Source organism: Onychomys torridus, chromosome 7 (assembly GCF_903995425.1).
Source record: "Onychomys torridus chromosome 7, mOncTor1.1, whole genome shotgun sequence".
In the NCBI taxonomy this organism is placed as follows: Eukaryota; Metazoa; Chordata; class Mammalia; order Rodentia; family Cricetidae; genus Onychomys; species Onychomys torridus.
The window spans coordinates 26,266,733-26,271,305 of record NC_050449.1 but is presented as its reverse complement, the minus strand read 5'-3'; the positions used below and the strand labels follow the sequence as shown (position 1 = coordinate 26,271,305).

General features: G+C 46.3%; 1 pseudogene; it reads left to right on the top strand.

Annotated features, from left to right (window-relative positions):
* Positions 1-493: 493 nt before the first annotated feature.
* On the top strand, positions 494-3,027 carry LOC118586987 (annotated as a pseudogene).
* The last annotated feature ends 1,546 nt before the right edge of the window (positions 3,028-4,573 follow it).

Sequence of the window (4,573 nt, the reverse complement as noted above, 5' to 3'; positions counted from 1 at the left end):
GCCAATGCAATGATTACCCTCCAGAACTTGACAGTAAAGTTGTATTGCTGAAGACATCACATAATTGAGTTATGGAATATGATGAAATCACTATGATGCTATCTGGAAGTTTCACCCTTGTAGGGTAGCCTTCACAGTTGGCAAGTGCCACACTGGGGAAGAAAAATAATCATCAATCTTATCTAGCTCTGAACCTGCAATAATGAATGGCCTGTCAAGACGTGCCCAATGGTGACATTAACACCAGAGGAGTAGCCAACCACTTTCTGATTGAATTTAAGGCCTCCTGAACAAGAGGCAACCCATACCTGCTACCAGTATCAGGGCTAAGACCCTGTGGTTAGACAGGTCATAGGACCTAGGAGAGAACCTACTACTATTATTCTACTAAATTGACCTAGTTTGAACCAATTCCTGATGACTTATCATCATATACCTATAGATTAATGTATCTCTCAACCCTCATCAGACAAGCTTCTATTTGTAGTAGATGATGATTAACACAGAAACACAAAAGCTGGTTCAAGTACAGAGAGTAAGAAACTGCAGTGCTCAGCCCTAAATGGAACATTTATATCATGCCCAAGACGGCTTTAATTTATGATTTTACAAGATCAGGTGTTATCCTAGAACGCAAGAGTGCTGACTGAGACAAAGAAAAATCTTTATAAACCCTAACACGTGACCCTCCCAAGGCCCAGGGATCATTAAGAAAGAAGGGGCTGAAAGACTGTAAAAGCCGAGGTGATCGATGACCACAAGGAAACAGTGTCCCCTAGCCACAACAGGGCAGCTGAACAGGTGACCTCACAGTGGTTGTGACAGCAATCGCAAGACCTGTACAAGCTCCAGACAGACAAAATTCCACCACGGAAATGGGAAGTTAGCATGAAACCCCAACCCTGGGGAGAGCTGGGGAGAGAGGAATGTGAACAAAATACAGGAGACATCATTTTCAAAGACGGGTACAAGTGATATTTCCCCCTGCAGAATACAAGCACTGAGTGACCAAACATACACAAAAAGCCAATTAACACAGAAAGAAACACAGTGGAGTGCATCTAATACAACTACGGATACAAAGATGAATATGAATTTGTATTCACACCTCAAGCTACAAACACATGAGTGGATTTACTCTTGTGTTCATGCCACTGTGCAAATTTTTATAAGGTAAATCTCCAAGGGTCTTATTGCTGTGTCAAAGACTACATGACTTTCAAATTTTGACACATGTTGCTAAATTGCCCTCTGATTTCCCATCAACATTAATGTAATCTATTCCCCACAGATGTGTCCACAGAGATATTGTCATTTTTTTTTCATTCTGATAGGTGACAAGTGATCTTCTGTGGGAGTGTGTGTGTGCATAAGTTTGGAGTATCACATGTGTGTGCATGTGCACTCCTGCGCATAAGTGGAGGCCAGAGGACAGCTTCAGAAGAGCCTTCCACACTATTCCTTTGCACTCATAGCTCAGATTTTTCAGCTAGCTGGCAAGCCCCAGTGATCCTCCTGTGTCCACATACCTAAGACCAGGTTAGAAGCATGTGTGGCCCCACACCCAGCTTGTTTTGTGGGTTCTGGGACCCAGACTCTGGTCCAAATGTTTCATAAGAACTCTTTCCCATCCAGCCGTCTTTCCAGCCGCCCTCAAGGACTTTGTGATTTGCATTGTTCCCACTGGAAAGGGTTTGAACCTCATTTACATGTACTTGGGGACCTTTTGTATTTGTCCTGGAAATGATCTGGTCACACCATCTATCCATCCTTCTTTTGGGTTTCACTGTTTTGCAGGCTGGTGCCTGTGAGTTTTTGAACCAGACTGGCTTTTCTATAACATGGGTTGCAAATCCTGTCTATTTGATTATATTTTTAAATCATATGTTTGCCATTCAGAGAGAGCATGTGTGTGTTTGGTGTATGTGTATGCGCCAGATGTAGACACCCCTGCCCACACATATGGAGGCCAAAAGAGGCCCTGTAGAGTCTTCTTCTTTCCCTCTCCACTTTATTCCTTTGAGACAGGGTCTCTCACCAACCCGGGGGTCAGCAAGCCCCTAGGATCTTCCTCTATCTAGCCCGTTAACCTTCCCCAGTGCCAGAGGCACAGGAACACTTGGCCACATCTGGTTTTTTCGTGGGTCTTGGTGAATCCAAACTCATGTTACCATGTATGTATAGTAAGCACCCCATCCCATTAAGCTATCTTCCAGGCCCCTCACTTTTTTTTACATTATTTAATTTACCAAACCTCTCTGACTTTGTGATTTCTGAATTCAAAGTCATAGTTAGAAGCATAATACTCACTTGAAGGTTATAAAGGTTTTCTCTCAAATTTTACCCAAGTATTCATCTAGTGGTTACATGAATTTAAGAATAAATAAATAGAATTTTGTACCAAAACTTGAGGGGAAGCCTGGCATCTGGGCTGGCGAGGAAATGATCACCACTGCCATCATGGTTCATTCCAGAACTGCATCACTGGTGTGTCTCACAACACAAGTATCAGCAAGTATGGAGATCTGTCCTGGTCTCTGATCAGGAAGGAGTTCAAATACTTCCAAAGAATGACCACAGCCTCTTCAGTGGAAGGTAAACAGAACCTGGAGTTTACAGGTAGGAAAACCTGGATCTCCATTCCTGAGGGAAAAATGGGCTGTTAAAGGACAGAATTAACATAGTTCTCAATAGAGACCTCAAGGAACCACCACAAGGAGAGCAGCTCATTTTCTTGCCAAAAGTCTGGACAATGCCTTAAAACTTATTGAACAACCAGAATTATCAAATAAAGTAGGCAAGGTCTGGACAGCCAGAGGCAGTTTTGTTTATAAGGGAGCCATGAATCAGCCAGGCTACCTCAAACTGTTTGTGACAAGGATCATGCAGAAATCTGAAAGTGACAATGTTTTCCCAGAAATTGATTTGGGGAGATAAAAACTTCTCCTAGAATACCCAGGTGTGCTTTGTGAGGTTCAGGAGGAAACGGGCATCAAGTATAAAGCTGAAGTCTATGAGAAGGACTGAAGGACAGACACTTTTTCAAGCTGTTCCGTTTCTTTCCTAACATGATGGTTTTGACAAGGCCGTGGGACTGCTGTCAGCTGTCAATCTTCGAGCAAGTATTTCTTTAGGGAGGGGTAGTTGGAAGTGTTTGCTTCCTAGTGCCGGAGATGGATCCTGGGACCTGGTGCATGCTGGGCAAATGCTGTACTGCTGAGCCACACCCCAGCCCCTGTATAATTCCAAACAATATGTCTTCATTTCCCATTAACCTAACTAGGTTATATTAAATATGCTTTAAGAAAAGAAAAAAGAAAACAAGAATAAATAAACAAACCTTGGACTCATTTGGAGTTGCTGGCTACTTTTTCTCCCTCGGGAAGGAGTGCTGTTTCGTCTTCCTCTGCCATCGCCCTCCTAAATAATGTCCCTTTCATCCTACCCTGAACTTGGCCTGGCCCTGCTTAGGCATCACAACAGCTGCCAGCAGCACAGACGTGAGGAAAGGCGGTGGCCTCTGCCTCCCAGACCCACCAGCATCTCCCCCACCCTCTGTGAATCTGAGCTGTCTGGGACGGAATGAGTTCGGGGGTGATTACAAGGGACCACTGAATGCAATCCAGCGGTAGGGACCCTCAAAGGTAGTTGCCTTGTCCACTTAAAATTCTTGGAAGCACTGGGAAGAGTTGCTTGGAAAGGGAGAGAAATGGACTTTAAAGGGTGACATCAGGGCTTCACCATGCGCTCTTGGCTGGTCGGACTCGGGGTGAGGATTTGGAGGCGCTGTGGGAGTATCCGTTCACTACTCTCCCCTAATCCTCTCAAATCGCCCGGCTCTACAGCTGTTGGTGCACCAGATAAACTATTTGTTCAATTATTCTTGGCCGGGAGAGGGCGGCTGGCCTCAAAGGCTATGGGCTTCATAATTCCGGCTACTTCAATCAGCCCTGCCCTCCCCGGACTGCCCACGGGAGACAGGGCCTGTTTGAAGCCAGGGCACTGGGCTCGTCTTCTTTCTACCCTTTTCATCTCCACGCAGACGGCGGGGCGCGGACACCTCCCGGTGGACCCCGGCAGGGAGCAGCATCAGCCGTGGGCCCCGTGCCAATGCACAGAATCAAGGCGATAAAATAATTGCAAATGAAAGGGAGATTAGCAGGCACTGTGGAGACAAATGCTTCCAAAATGGCTCTAGAAATCTCCTCGGTGTGTTCTCAAAGGGGACTTGGCTGCAGCTGCCAGTTCCATGGCAATCGGGCAGCAGATGCCGGGCTGGGAGCACTCTGGACACTTGTCAGAGCCACCCAACACCAGCCCGGGAGGGAGATGTAGGCTGGTCACCTTGGCATCGCGGAAACGCACCGGCCATGAACACAATTTTATTTTCCCCGGTTTCAGCGCCCCTCCCCTTCTCTAGGCCTCTGCAGAGTCCCACTAATAAGTGGGGGACAGCTGCCGAGACTGGTCCTGTCTGGCAGTTGCTCTGAGAAATACTGGGGGGTGAAGGGCGGGGGAGAGATGAAGTCTCACATGGCTAAAAAGTCCTTTGCAGCCAAAATGGCCTCTCACT